Source organism: Piliocolobus tephrosceles, chromosome 5, assembly GCF_002776525.5.
Source record: "Piliocolobus tephrosceles isolate RC106 chromosome 5, ASM277652v3, whole genome shotgun sequence".
NCBI classification, from domain to species: Eukaryota; Metazoa; Chordata; class Mammalia; order Primates; family Cercopithecidae; genus Piliocolobus; species Piliocolobus tephrosceles.
The window spans coordinates 156,394,157-156,410,506 of record NC_045438.1 but is presented as its reverse complement, the minus strand read 5'-3'; the positions used below and the strand labels follow the sequence as shown (position 1 = coordinate 156,410,506).

General features: G+C 38.7%; 1 long non-coding RNA gene across 1 annotated transcript; it reads right to left on the bottom strand.

Moving 5' to 3' along the window:
* Nucleotides 1–1,824: 1,824 nt before the first annotated feature.
* On the bottom strand, nucleotides 1,825–9,984 carry LOC111521778. The gene is made up of 3 exons (XR_002725060.1): nucleotides 9,900–9,984; nucleotides 3,403–3,532; nucleotides 1,825–2,000 (listed from the first exon to the last, which is right to left on the bottom strand). It is a non-coding gene; the product is annotated as an uncharacterized LOC111521778 (long non-coding RNA).
* Nucleotides 9,985–16,350: the final 6,366 nt, after the last annotated feature.

The window sequence follows — 16,350 nt, the reverse complement described above, 5'->3', positions numbered from 1 at the left end:
CCCCCGCTGAGTGACCTGGCCTTGGAGGGGGCACATTCCACAATGCGTGTTCTCAAATGAATGTTCTAGAAACATAGGAGCTTTCCAAAAACGCCTGCTCAAAAACGTTGGGAACTAATTATAAAAACAACCATCGTTTTATTTTATTTCTATTGTGCACCCGCAGAATGGACGTCTTTGAGGCGATGCCTTATCTGGTATCCAGCAGGAGGGAAAGCGCAGGCTCAGGGTTTCTCTCTGACAGATCAGAGCTGGTGGCCCGGTTTGCATAACTGATGTAAATAATCTGTGATTCTGCAGCTGCCAGAAAAGTAGGTCTCTCTAAGGAACAAAGTTTTTCTTCATGTCCATTAACCATCAGTACTAATTTTACTATTCGATCCTTCACATTCATGCTTCTGTTACTGTCTACTTGATGTTTTGCTTGGCTCAACTTAAAGACTGAGTTGATGAGGATTTTATTTTAATTACTACAGTAATAAGCTCATTGTAAAAGTTAAATAAGAGATGATAGAAAATTTTAACATCTTTGTCCAAGCGGCCCCCTCCAGTTCTTTCCTCCTGAAGTATTAACTTAATGTTATCTTTTAACAGATGCATGCAAATGAATATTGAGGTTTTAAAAAGAAAAAAACGAAATCATGCTATAGGTATGAATTCCATAATTTTCTTTGAAGGTGAATTTTTCTGATTTTTAAATGTGTATATTTCAAGCAATGCTACTTAGCACATAACACTTTATGACTTTCAAAGTTTTATTATACCAGTATAAAATAATCTATTTGGGTCCCATTTTATGTTTATCACTTTAAACTGATGTTTTTAAAAACTGTTTTGTTGTGATATAATTTACGTGTTAAGTGTACAATTTAATAATAATTTTACTCTATTTAAGGAGTTGTGCAACCATCAACAAAATCCAATTTTAAAACATTTCCATCATCCTAAGAAGAAACTTCGCGCCATCACTCTCCGTTCCATCACCAGCCATAGACAATGAGTAATGCAGTTTCTGTCTCTTATTATCTGCCTTTTTCTTTTGGACATTTCATATAAATGAGCTCATACAACATGTAAGCTTGGCTTCTTTCACTGAACACAATATTTTTGAATTATGTCCATATTGTAGCATTTATCAGTACTTCCTGCCTTTTTTCTTGCCAACTAGCATTCCTTAAATTAAGTTTCACCTGGCGTGTATTTACTCATTTTTACATTTTTGCACTTAATACATCATGATGTTTTAGGTGTCTTATAAATAGCAAAGGATTAAAATTTGTATTTAACCACTTAACCACTGAAAGTGTGAATAAAATTTCCCAGGAATTCAGAGGAGAATGGGATCAGGCAATGCTTCAGCCAAGGGGCATCATCTGATCATCAAGGAAAGGCAAAGTTTGAATGAGAAGAGACTCCGCTGAGGGGTGGAAGGAGATGGAGGCTATTTCATTTATTTATTTTTTTATTGTTTTAATTTTTTTTGGCAGGGCGGGAGATGAAGTTTTGCTCTTGTTGCCCAGGCTGGAGTGCAATGATGCCATCTCAGTTCACAGTGACCTCCGCCTCTCGGGTTTAAGCGATTCTCCTGCCTGAGCCTCCCAAGTAGCTGGGATTACAGGTGTGCGCCACCACGCCTGGCTAATTTTTGTATTTTTAGTAGAGATGGGGTTTCACCACATTGGTCAGGCTGGTCTTGAACTCCTGACCTCAGGTGTTCTGCCTGCCTAGGCCTCCCAAAGTGCTGGGATTACAGGCGTGAGTGACCTTGCCCGACCAAAGATGGAGGCTATTTCAACATGAGACACTGGGCCAAACATTGAGTCTGAGCCAGCAGATCTTTTAGTTAGGAGGCAAATGAAAATTGAAAGAAGACCAAGCTGAAAGTGGATAACTAGTTGTGTGACCCGAGAAAGTTCCCCAGTCAAGGTCTCCATTTCTCACCTGTGAAATCCAGGTGTTAAGTTCTCATCATCTCTAAGGTTCCTTCTGGTTCTAAAATTCTGTAGAGGTTGGAACAAAATATGATAGTATTTTAAGTCATTAAAGAAAGCTGTAAGCATAGTTTCATTTTCACGGCATATTGTTGGTCACAGCCCTTGCTTTATTAAACATCAAGTCTTTGGGAATGCAATAGCTAACTGTAACACTAAACCTATAAAAAACAGGATTTATTTACAGCAGTATTGTTGACAGGAGCTCTTAGAAGGCCTTGTATAATAAAACAGAAATTTTATACATTAGTAATGTGTACAGCAGAAATGTGAAAGATATCCTAGGAGGAACCAAATCGTTAGATATATCTATAAAACAAGAATTAAAGGCTCTAGGAAGCTATACTTATAAATAGCAGAAAAAAATATGAATTTTTTAAATGATTCACTAAATGTAAAAATGAGAGATATTACAGAAAGAAGAACGAAGGAAAGAAATGAAACTTCCATCGAAATTTATGTAATAGTTTGGTTATACTGGAAATAAGGAAGTTTTAAAGTGTGGTAATCATCTATAGTTTTGTCTGAATAAGAATAAAATTAGAAAGATGTGAAACTTTGAACTTGCAGTGAAGAACACAGGTCTTCTTGCATGCATAATAACTGGTCTGCCCGAACTGCAGTAGTCTGTAAAACCATAAATCATTATTATTTAGTACAAATAATTTTAAATCTTTAAAAGTGTTTTATTGTCTGATGTTTCTAAGAGTGCAATTTAAATCTACATGTATCTCTCTTTTTTTTTTTCATTTTTAATATTAGACAGTGGTCTCACTGGGTTGCCCAGGCTTATCTCGAACTCCTAAACCCAAGGGATCCTCACACCTCAGCCTCCCAAGTAGCTGAGATTACAGACATGCATCACCATGCTTGGCCCTAATTCTACATTTAAATTTAAATGCAGAGCATTCGTGGCTTAGCTAAAGTAGCAGTCATCCCCAAGATTTTCTCCAGAGATTATATGTAGGTGTATAAAATATTGGCCAGGTGCAGTGGCTCACTCCTATAATCCCGACACTTTGGAAAGCCTATGCAGGAGGATCACTTGAGACCAGGATTTGAAACCAGCCTGGGCCACAGAGCCAGGTCCCGCCGCTACAAAAAAATAAAAAATAAAAATTAGCCAGATATAGTGGCACGTGCTTGTAGTCCTGCTACTCAGGAGGCTGAAGCAGGAGGATCGCTTGAGCCCAAGAACTCAGAGCTGCAGTGAGCTATGATCATACCACTACACTCCAGTCTGGGTGACAGATCAAGGCTCCATTTTTAAAAAAGAAACTAATAGATAAATAAATGTGTTAATTAAATCAATCTAAATTAAATTAAAATATTACTAAGTCCACGTGTACATTAATGGAAAAAACCACAATTACTTATGCATCAACATAATATAAAGAAAGATGTATTTCACATGTTCTCGCATTCTCTCCTGAACCATGCCTGGGAAGTCTGTAGTCAAAGTTAAACATGTTGTCATTTCACATTAAAATGTAGGTTATTGATTTTTCTTGTTTCTTCCCACATTGTCACTGACCCATATCCTGTAAGACAGCAAAAGAGCTTTGACATCAGAAGGTGGGTAAGGATAATAGAAAATCACTAATGTTTGGAAATTCTGTGCTGAAAAAGTGGATTGACCAACATGTAATTGGTTAATGGATAAATTCCAGGACTGGATAAGCTAGCATTTTATTCCGACACAAGTAAAACATTACACAAAGGAGGTGGATTCATTTTTTAAAAATCAGACATAGTTTTCCTATCCTAAAGCATATTTGCATCAGCTAGCAGACAAGTACAGGTAATTGCCTCCAGGTGTTTGCCTGCAGGAAGTCATTGAAATTCAGTGCTAGTAATGGCAGTTTTCTGCCCAGCAAAAACTAACCTACAGGAACCTCAGAGGCACAGGTGTATATTAGAATAGCAATGCCAGCCCTCCGAAAGGCCATAGATTCAGAATGACCAGTTTAACAGGATACAGATTAAATAAAACAAGAATGAAGTTATGTTTTTTAACAATAAAAAAATTTAAGATTAAGAAAAATGTTTTTCTTCTGTTTTTAAAAAATTTTAAACATTACTTGTTTTTCTTACATTTTCACTCATTGATGGTAACTGTCTAGCAATCATTTTTTCTCCCAGACAAAATAGAAATTACAAGAACAATTACATTTTTCTTAAAGTTCTGTTTTTATGAAAGCTCATGTTCAAAAATAACTAATTATTAAACAATACCCCAGGTATTTTTTCCACTGTAAAGAGATACTCTAGGGTATTTAAAGATGGCAGATTAACCGTTAGCATTTAGCTCAATGCTACTGCTCGAATGGCAATAATTTTTTTTTTGAAAGACACAGCACACAAAGACAAAATAAACAAGAATGGAGACAACAGCAACAGAAACTTGGAAGCTGGGAGGAGATCTGAGAAAGCTGGATTCTCAGCCAACTTCAGAGAGAGCTGAGAAGCAGACTGATTTTTTGTTTTGTTTTGTTTTGTTTTTAATTTCAAGTACAAATCCAAGAATGAGCATCATCAGATATCTCTGGAAGTTCTGTTGCAAGTAGGGTTGCTGAAGAAGCAGCTGGCCCTTCTCATCTCCTCCCCACTTCATGAAACAGGTCAACTACCCATCTTAGCAGAAGATCTAAGAGATTTATTTCCTGGAGACAGACACACAGAGGGTTTGAACTAAAAAGTGGGCAGCTGAGCTTACACACTAAATGCAAAAACTCTTCATATTTCTTAACCTTTTCTAGGTTGGAACACCGTTTGCTAAGTACACACACTCTTGTGAGTGCATACACAAGCATACACAGACACAAGTGCATACGCAAGCATACATAGACACATATTCCCTAGGCAGACAAATAGAAGTCTTCTCTGGGGGATTTGACCAGCCCAATAGAAGAGATTGAAAATATTGCCAATGAGGGCTTCAGTAGGCAGGCCACTATACAGTGAAGTCTCTGGTCAACAACTAGTCACACACTCCTCCTCCAGTCGACTTTTTTTTTTTTTTTTTTTTTTTGAGACCGAGTCAGCTCTGTCGCCCAGGCTGAAGTGCAGTGGCGCGATCTCGGCTCACTGCAACCTCCGTCTCCCGGATTCAAGCAATTCTCCTGTCTCAGCCTCCTGAGTAGCTGGGACTACAGGTGTGTGCCACCATGCCCGGCTAATTCTTATAGTTTTAGTAGAGATGGGGTTTCACCATTGGTCAGGCTGGTCTCAAACTCCTGACCCCAGGTGATCGACCCACCTCGGCCTCCCATAATGCTGGGATTACAGGCATGAGCTACCACACCTGGCCTCTAATCGGCTTTTAGTGCACCCATGCCTAGTAGGAGTAGCCACACAAGGATTACTAGGATAGGATTCTAGTATGGGAGACACGGAAACAAACAATCAGGGAAAAAAGCAATGGGAGAAAACAGAAGCAGGAGGGGAGGATAACATTTGAAAATGACCCTTAATACGTTCAGATAAGATACTGTATGTAAAAGATAAGAAAAGGATGTTATTTTAGAAAAAGAATATTTTGAGGAAGAAGAACTTTAAAATAATTTAAAATAGAATTGTGAAAGTAAAAAAAGCAATAGAAGAGTTGGAAGATAAATTAGAGGAAATCTTCTAAAAGCAGAGCAAAAATAAAAAATAAGGGATAAAAGATAAGAAAAAAATACAGGATATGTCCAGCAGGTCCAATGTCTATATGATAGGAGTTCCACAAAGAGACAACTCAAGAAATAGAGAATAGGAAATCATCAGTGAAACAATCCAAAAACATTTCCCCCAAATGAAAGAACATGAGTTTTTAGATCAAAATAAACCACACAGATCCAGCACCAGAAATAATTTAAAAACCAACATTAAGGCCGGGCACAGTGGCTTATGCCTGGGAGACCAAGGTGGGCAGATCACGAGGTCAGGAGATCGAGAGCATCCCAGCTAACAAGGTGAAACCCCATCTCTTCAGAAAAATACAAAAAAAAAAAAAAAAATAGCTGGGCTTTGCAGCGGGCACCTGTAGTCCCAGCTACTTGGGAGGCTGAGGCAGGAGAATGGCATGAACCCGGGAGGTGGAGCTTGCAGTGAGCCGAGATCACACCACTGTACTCCAGCCTGGGTGACAGTGAGACTCTGTCTCAAAAAACAAAAAACAAACAAAAAAACCATCAACATTAAGACACATCATTAGGACATTTTTGAAACTCTGAGATGAAGAGAATATATTGTGAACTACTAGAAAGAAGAGATTTTATAAGAAGAATCAAGATTCATAGTGACTTGACATTTCATAGTAGAAATATTGGAAGCTAGAAGACAATGAATTTAATGTCTTCGAAATTATGTGGAAAAATTCATTTTATTCTAGAATTCTTTATCAGGAGATCGAGACCATCCCAACTAACAAGGTGAAACCCCATCTCTTCAGAAAAATACAAAAAAAATTAGGCATGAAGGTAGAATAAAGACATTCTCCGATTTCCAAGACCTCAATATGTTTTGTTTGCTGTGGATCCTTTGTTAGGAAGCCCTGGAGTATGGGACCACCCAAAATGCGGGAATAACCTCAGAAAGAAGGAAGGGGTGGGATCCGGGAAATTGTGACCCACTTGAGAAATGAGAGAAGTCAACCCCAGGGATGGTGGTGAAAGGGATCCCATAAACACTGCTGAGTCAGGCCTAGGGTGTGACTTGAGAATACAGGTCAGAAAGCTCTAGGGGAAAGCTATTGGATAGGACCCAATTAATACTGTATTAGGTTAGTTTGAATGCATTGTGATGACATTTACCGATCTTAGGTTGAATTACTAAGTACAGTCATGTGTTTTTTAATGACAGGAATACATTTTGAAAAATGTGTCATTAGGCCATTTTGTTCTGCTAACATCATGGAGTGTCCTTGGTAGAGCCTACTACACACCTAGCCTGTATGTGACAGCCTATGGCTCCTAGACTACAAACCTGGATAGCATGTCACTGTACTGAATACCGTAGGCAACTGGAACGCAAGGGTAAGTATTTGTGTATCTAAACCTATCTATTCATACAAAAGGTGCAGTAAGGATATGGTATAAAAGGGTTTTTGTTGTTGTTGTTGTTTGTATTTGTTTTTTTTAAGATGGAGTCTTGCTCTGTCGCCCAGGCCGGGGGTGCAGTAATGCGATCTCGGCTCACTGCAACCTCCACCTCCCGGGTTCAAGTGATTCTTTTGCCTCAGCCTCCTGAGTAACTGGGATTACAGGTGTAAGCCACAACGCCCGGCTAATTTTTTGTCGTTTTAATAGAGACAGGGTTTCACCATGTTAGCCAGGATGGTCTCTATCTCCTGACCTCGTGATCCAATTACCTCTGCCTCCCAAAGTGCTGGGATTACAGACGTGAGCCACCGTGCCTGGCCAATATAAAAGGTTTTAAAAATGATACACCTAGATAGAGCTCTTCCCATGAATGGAGCTCACAGGACTGGAAGTTGCTCTGCGTGAGTCAGTGAATGATGGTGAGTGACCGTGAAGGCTTAGGACACCACTGTACACTACTTCAGACCTTTATAAACACTGGACACTTAGGCTACACTAAATTCATTTTTTAAAATTTTCTTTCCTCAGTAATATTTTAACCTGAGCTTACTGTAACTTTTTAACTTTATAAACCTTTTAATTTTTTTTTTAACTTTTTGACTCTTTTGGAATAACACTTAGCTTAAAATCCAAACACATTGTACAGGTGTACAAAATATTTTCTTTCTTTGTATTTTATAAACATTTTTCTATTTTTATTTTTTACTCTTTAAACTTTTTTGGTACAGAGTAAGACATAAACACACACATTGGCCTTGGCCTGCACACACAGGCGATCATCAAGACATCACTAGGTGGTAGGAATTGTTCAGCTTCATTATAATCTGATGGGACTACTGACTACTATACTGTTGTATATGCTGTCTGTTGTTGCCTGAAATGTCATTGTGCGGTGTACTAGAGTGAAGGCTTCATTTAGGGAAGTAAGTAAGCACAATGTTTTCAGGTGATTGCTTGCATCATATAGAGGTTTAAAGACCAGCTAGGGAATGTGTATCTTGTAGTTAGAGGGAAGTGACTCGGTTTCTTCAGTGCGGGAGTTACATGATGGCAGCATTCTTTTTAGTAGATAATTAGGGTGGTGTGCCTGATTAAGAGAAGCTAGGAATGTTTGGACTCTAGCCCTATCTTTTCCAAGTTGATGTCATGGTAGACAACTGCATTCTCTCCCCAGACACTCTTAGATGTTAATATTGGCAACACTGGAAGAATCTGTTGAGTAGTTTTATGAAATGTAATACGAGATGTGCTTGCTTTTCACCTTCAGCAATTTTTTCAAAGAGTGAGGAAAAGTTTTAAAATATGTCACATTGGACCTCTACATTTTAGAGTCATAATAATAAAATCTCACATTTTCTAAATGAAATAAGGCAATGAGTTAGAGTCGAGAAAATAGGCAGGAAGGCCTTGGTTAAGGTGAAAACAGAGGGATTATAAAAATGTTTTGGGGAATGATGTCAGAATTGTAGGTAATGGGTGGTTGTAAAGAGATAATTCTGATTTTAATCAGTCAGATCATCTATATTCAAGAAGCCAGGTGTCAGGGCAATATAAACTAGCGGAAAGAGAGAGTATGTAGTAATTTTCATCCAGTGAAATCAAAGCCATTCTAAGTATCAATATTTATAGAAGTAATTGTAAGTGAATTTAGGAGGGTAGATATCCAATTCCCCATCTTCATAGCATCTAGAAAAATATTGTCCTGGGTTTAACCTAAGTCATTCACTTCAAATTAAGAAGCAAAGAAGAAAAAAGAAAATAGAGCAGTAGAATGGCAAGTAGTTACAAGTATGTAAATAAATGCTTGCTTAAAAAGAAATCCAGTTACTAATCAGTGAAAAACAAAAGGAAGATATAATGAAGAGACATAGAAGAATAAGATAAAGGAGACATTACACATAGTGGAAAGATAGAAAGGAAAGGAGCTAGTTAGATACTCACAGCGGCAGATACTTCCAAATTACTTAATAAGCACTCATTGCTCTTTTGCAAAGTATTCCAAAGGAGTAGGTTATTATCGCCCCATTTTACAGATGGGGACACTGTGTCATTTGGTATTTTTGCATATTAAACTTAGGTTGCTAATTAGCAATGTATCTGAGATGGAATTTTGCAGTGGTAAGAAACATTAATATTTCTTTGTTTTCAGGACCTCCAGTGTAACTTAGAAGAATCGTTCCTTTGACGTATCTGCTATGCAACTGGTCAATATTGCATGATGACTTCTCAATATTACTATTGATTTAGGTTACCAGGAAAAATCAAGCATGCTTCAAGGAGATTTTAGTAGCAAGAAATCCATATTATTTGACACCTGCTATTATTTCCGCAGTATTCCAGAATTTCTCATTGAAGTACTGCCCAATAGTATTCTGGCTTTCTTTGCATTTGTGAACACAGACACAAAATGTTTTGTTGTAATTTATTGCAGAATGGCAGTTTGGCCTTTGGGGAATATGAATCATGGGTCACTGTCATAAAACAACTTATGTTTGGAAACTTTTTTGAATAATAATTGATTTGGGACAAGACTTTTTTTCCCTTAATAAGAAATTAGGAGCTTTCTTAATAAGAGATATCATTAGAGTTTTCAATTTTAAATTGTGTGAATTTGTTTTAATTGTATGAAAATGGATACAAGATAATCAGTTGCTCAGACTAGATACCAAAAGGAATGGTTATTAAGACAGTAGAAAAATATTTTTGAAGCACATTCATAGGGTAGCCATCCTACTCCCCCAAATCAAACCTGAGGCAATAGAAAACTATGCTTTTAGAATACTAAAAATAGCAGAAAACTCCTGTGAGAGAATGTCTGATTTACCTTTCTGGAAATCACTTTATTTTGTTCCAGACGGGTGGACTATGGAACTTTCTGAGAGAACATGGTTACAAAACTGTTGTGTGATCAAAGCTCCGGAGGGAGGGACTGTTTTGACTCTCTTGTTACTATGTGAGGGATGGAATTTTGCAACCAGAAGGTTCCACAACAGTTGGAAACGACAGTTGTGTGAGTAGCGAGCCGAAGACAAATGTGTGTGTCCTGTTACTCCTGCTCTGAGAACTACACACTGCCGCCGTGCCAAGATTTCCTGCTTGCATCAATATTTTTTATAATTACCGAACCTCATGTGCATAACCCATTAGTAGCAAAAAAAAATCTTACAAGTAACATCTACACTGTCTTTAGGTTAGACAGCCATCTGGTTAGCTGATATGCACTACACACACACACACACACACACACATGCATACACACAGATAGCCTTATTTAGATGCCTTATTATAACGCTAGTTCCATTTTCAATCATCGGCCATAAATCAAGCTCCACCTCCTTTGGCAGAAATTAAAACAGCTGAAATTTAAAAAGCACTTGGAACATGTTAAAGCTCACCATAGGCTATTCTCATCCTGTTATTAGTGGCTTACTCTTATCTTCCATTCTCTGGCTCATCTCTCTCACCTGCGAATTCATGTCCCTTTCATTTTCCTTAGCTTCCAGAAAGTCCGTTTTATCTATTGCCCTTTCTCCAACTTTTCCCAAGTTGGACTTTGACTCTAGATTGGTGGGTTCCTTTATATCGATGTCCACAGACATTCTGGCACAATAGGAACTGCCATGAAAAGGAGATGCCAATACATTTAAAACTGGAAATTTAATTGTGTGCGTTTACAAATGAAATAGTATGAAATAGTATAGCAGAAAGTTTAGGGAAGGGAAAAAATGAGTGGTTTAAGTGTTGTTTACCAGAAACAATTCATCTGCAAAATTTGATCCAATGAGCAGGCATTTGGAGAAAGCTACTTATGTCGGCAACATATTTACAGAGTCAGAAGCTGGTGAGTTTGAGATCTGGTAAGGTTTGGGGAGATAGATGTTAATGTAGGAGGTAGATATTGGGAACTGAGATGTGTTTGCAAAAAAAGGGGTACGTGTAAAGCTAGTGGGGGCGAAGTTGTGGTGTTGGGAGTTTATTAACAACAAGGAAAGGTTACTTATTATGATTTAGACGGGAAATTTGAAATGCGTTAGAATTGTGTGGAATCCTGTCCTGTAGTCTGGTCCAGGTGCCCAGTATACCCATCTACTGATGCTGAAATCCCATAAATATGGACATATAAACACAGCCCTTATTAAAATATATGTACATACATAAATATATAATATAGGTGTGTGCATATATGTGTGTATGTGTATATATATACACAAAGTTTCTACACATATATATATATAAAATAGTTCCAAGTTTCATTTATAAAATATGTTTCAAGACACACAGTGGATGCCTGAAACCTCAGATAGTACCAAAACCTCTCTCTCTCTCTTTCTCTCTCTCTCTCTCTCTCTATATATATATATATATATACTGTTTTTTTATTTCTTTTTATTTTCTTTCTTGAGACAAAGTCTCACTCTGTCGCCCAGGCTGGAGTGCAGTGGCACGATCTCGGCTCACTGCAACCTCCACCTCCTGGGTTCAAGCAATTCTCCTGCCTCAGCCTCCCAAGTAGCTTGGATTACAGGTGTGCACCACTGCACCTGGCTAATTTTTTTGTATTTTTAGTGGAGATGGGGTTTCACCTTATTGGCCAGGCTGGTCTTGAACTCCTGACCTCAGGTGATCTGCCTGCTCAGCCTCCCAAAGTGCTAGGATTATAGGCATGAGCCACTGTGCCTGGCCCATATATACTGTTTTTTTTTTCTATACATACATAGCTATGTTAAAGTTTAAAAAGTAGACACAGTTATACATTAGCAATAACTAACACTAGAACAATTGTAACAATATACTGTAGTAAAAGTCATATATGAATATGGTCTCTCTCTCTCTCTCTCTCTCTTAAAATGCTGTAATATTTTAGGACCATGGTTAACGGTGGGTAATTGAAACTATGGAAAGGTGAATTATACATAGATGTGAGCATGTATTTTTTTCATATGTACATATATAATTTTTTAAACCTGAAATCAGGTTACGGTAGACAGGCCATCAGGGTGGGAATTGAATCTGAAAGAAGAGAAACGGAGCTTAAGGAAAAACACTATTTGTTTCAGAACTGTGTTTAGGTCACACCTGCTTTTCCAGATCCCAGCCTGCCACAAATGAGAATATAAAAGAAATCTCAGACTTACCGGGTGGTAGGGTAGCCTAGGGATTTAGGATGTGGTCTTCTCTGCAATCAGGGTCCCTGTGAGGCCAGGTCTAGTTGTACCTTTGGTTTGGTACTTAACCCAAGCCTGAGTTCCTTCATCAGTAACACATGGGTAATGGTGTCTGTAGCAGCAGGTTATTGGTGTTTTTAAAAAATAAACTTCATTTTGGAATAATTTTAGCTTTACAGAAAATTTGTAAAGATTGTACAGAGAGCCCTGTACATGTGCCCTTACTGTTTACTTCATTGTTAACATCTTACATTACCAGGATACATTTGTCAAAAATAAGAAATTGACATTGGGACATCACTGTTAACTACACTCCAGACTTTATCTGGATGTCAACAGTTTTTCCATTAATGTCTTCTCTCTATTCCAGGATCCCATCGAGGATCGTCTTAGATTTGGTTATCAGGTCCTCTCTGGATAAGTCTCCAGAGACTTATTTCAAGGTTTAAAGCATAACACATGTAAAAGCACACTTAGTCTGGTGCGAAACATGTAATAAAGCATTGGTCAACACTGAGGGATCATTGTAACTATGTGATAGGCACGGTCTTCAGCACTTTTCAAACACCAGTTCATCTAATATTCACAGCTATTCTGTGAAGACTCCAATTGCATTTACTTTACAGATCAGAAAATGGAGGCACAGGAAGGTCAAAAAAATAGCCCCAAATTATGCAGCTGGCAGATCTGGGCTTCAACCCAGGCTTGCTGGCTCTTAAGCCCATGCTTTTAGTCACGATGTTGCCTCTTTGTATGTGCATAATATATACTCTTTATTAGTAGGAGACTCTGGAACTGGTAAATTCTCTCTAGGGCAGAAGAATATTACTAAGTAGTTCTCTGTTAGTCACTGAAAATATGCCTGATTTTTAACCCTCTTTAAATAAAATATTATAGTAACTCAGAAAGAAAAGGTAAGGAATGCGGATTGAATAAGCCAGAAGTACATGTTTCATAGTTTTTCTTATAAATCACTTTTTTGAGCCCTTACTCTGCCGTATTTTTTCTTAATTTTTTTTTTTTTTTGGAGAGAGGGTCTCATTCTGTAGCCCAGGCTGGAGTGCAGTGGTGCGATCACAGCTCATTGCAGCCTTGATTTCCCAGGCTCAAGGGACCCTCCCAACTCAGCCTCCTAAGCAGCTGGAACTACGGGTGCACGCCACCATGCCTGGCTAATTTTTGTATTTTTTTAGAGACAGGGTTACCCCATGTTGCCCAGGCTGGTCTCAAACTCCTGGCTCAAGCAATTGGCCCCTCTTAGCCTCCCAAAGTGCAGCGATTACAGGTGTGAACCATTGTGCCTGGCGTTTTCTTAATTTTATACACATATATTCCCTCTTTCCCTCTCTCCTTCCCTCCTCCCTTCTTTCCTTCCATCCATACTACATGTTTAAGCCATGGAACCTCTATCAAAACTACAGCAGAGAAGAAAGTGTTTTTAAAAATCTAGGAATGAAGATTAAGAGCAAGCAAAAGGCAATGGAGTTTCTGATGAGAATTACGAAAGGCATAAAAGGGGAAGGAATTGGGAGCAGGAAGAAGGGGAGAGGGGGGATGGACTGGGAGCTTTCTAGTCAAGCTCTGCCAGGAACCAGCTGGTGATGCTGTCATTTATTTCATATGACTACTCCTTATACTGGCTTCCCAGTCTATAAAATGAGCAGATCTCCTTTAACTCTGTTATATAGAATAACTTTGAGTCCAGAAATTTTAAAAAGGATGTTTAAAGAAAAATGCAAAAGCAAGAAAGCAGTTAGGTTGATATGAAAGGCTTAGCAATTAAACTGGAAGGTGAGCAGGCCTCAAATTACAACATTCATTCAACACACATTTATTTCAACACTGTTCTAGGTGCTGGGGAGACAGAGAGGAACAAAGCGTGGCCACTAAACTCACGGCCCTCATAGTCTAGTGGAGGGTTGAGAGATAATAAACATGGGAACCAATAAGGTAAGTGTAGACTGTGCGATTTTATAAAGGAAATTAATGGAAGGATGAGGCGGAGACTATGGGTTAGGGAAGGGGGTATCCACACTTGAGATAGGACAGATCATGTTTAATTTACCTGTGTTCAGATTGTGATTACAATGGGGAAAATAGGACCCTTAAATCCTTCGGCAATCGACAAAATCACTTTACTTATAGCGCAATAAAGGTGTGCACCAAGACAGCTTTCCACAGGAAGTTTGAGAACCATTTTACTAAAAATGTGAAAGAATATTTGCACAAGTTATTTAGGAGTAATTCTTCATGGAAATAAGAAAGTCTAGAATGAAGCCTTTCAGCTCCTCCTCAAGCAACTGACAAGCCCCTTTCCTAGGCTGGCATCAACTCTATCTACAATTCTATGTAAATATACTCTTGGTATCTGCTATGAACTGATTTGTTCCCCCAGCATGCCAAGTGATATGTTGAAGCCCTAATCCCCAACGTGACTGTATCTGGAGATAGAGTCTTTAGGAGGTAATTAAGGTTAAATTAGGTAATAAGGGTGGGGTCCTGATCTAATGGGATTAGCGAACTTAAAAGAAGAGACACCAAAGAGCCAGTGTGCGCATTCTCTCTCTCCCTCTCTCTCTTTTCCTCCCTCTCTCTGTACATGCACTACATCTGGGAAAGGCCATGTAAGGACACAGAGAGAAGGTGGCAGTCTACAAGCCAAGAAGAGAGGCCTCAGAGAAAGTCAAACTTGCTGATGCCTTGATCTTGAACTCCCAGCCTCTAGAACTGTGGGACACTGTATTAGCTCAGGGCCCACTATAATAAAAATACCACCCTGTTAGATTACAGATAAGGTTGGGTCATTTTCATTGAATGCTATTCTTCTTCTAGGATTCCTCAGTATGCCGCTTGTGGACATAGCTTATGAGGAATTCTTTCAGGAACTGCAAGTATCAATCACATCTAGTTTTCTTTCCCCTCTTTACAGATAGTACACCAAATAATACCCATTAAACTGTCATTACTTGTCATTGAAAGAGAGGCTTTTCAATGAGACGTGGTTTCCTCTAATAGCATGTCTCCTACAGGTAACAGTATCAGTACCGGCATAAATGTGAATTAAACCATCTTTCTAAAAACTAGACATGGCTAAAATTAAAGACATTTTATCCTCTTTCCCCTAAGCCTCATAGCATGCCAGGATGACCGTCATTTTCATGACACATTGAAATTTGAAAAACTTTTTAAAATTCCCTTTTCTTATTCGCTCCATTGATGTAGAATATTATAAAGTTATTGAAATCTGGTTTTCACAAAATATAATTTTTAAACTTTGAGCATCTGAATATTTTCTTGATCCCCATCATAGCTCTATCATTTACCAGCTCTGTAGCTCCTGGAAGACTATGTAGTATTTCTAAGCCTCTGTTGCTTCATCTACAGTGTGGGTTTATGGCAGGGATGCAATGAGTTCATATAGGAAAACATGGCAAGTCGTAAGTTCTCGATAACTGTTAATCACTACCACTACCATTATTACAACTGCTAATGTTACTGCAGTTTTTGTAACCAGCCTCCATATTGATCCTAAATCCATCAGTAACGATAACTGTCCTTAAAAAGACCATTCTCAGGCCAGATGTCTCCAAACGGCTACCAACTGTTTGTAATATCATGTCTTAATTCTTTCCAAATGATGACTGAGTAGGCTCTTCTCTGGTTGCCTGTTGCCTGCGCATTCTATCTTCCTAGTTCATTACCAGAGAACCCATCCTTCCCATTGGCCCTGGGGCAATGCAGGTGTACACCTCTCATCTGAGTATATATATATATATATTTTGAGACGGAGTCTGGCTCTGTCGCCTAGGCTGGAATGCAGTGGCGCGATCTCGGCTCACTGCAAGCTCTACCTCCCGCGTTCACGCCATTGTCCTGCCTCAGCCTCCGAGTAGCTGGGACTACAGGCGTCCGCCACCCCGCCCGGCTAATTTTTGTATTTTTAGTAGAGACGGGGTTTCACCATGTTATCCAGGATGGTCTCTATCTCCTGACCTTGTGATCTGCCCGCCTCGGCCTCCCAAAGTGCTGGGATTAGAGGTGTGAGCCTCCGCGCCTGGCCCTGAGTATAATTATTAATACCTTCCCTTTCATTCTCAAAAGTGTCCTGGT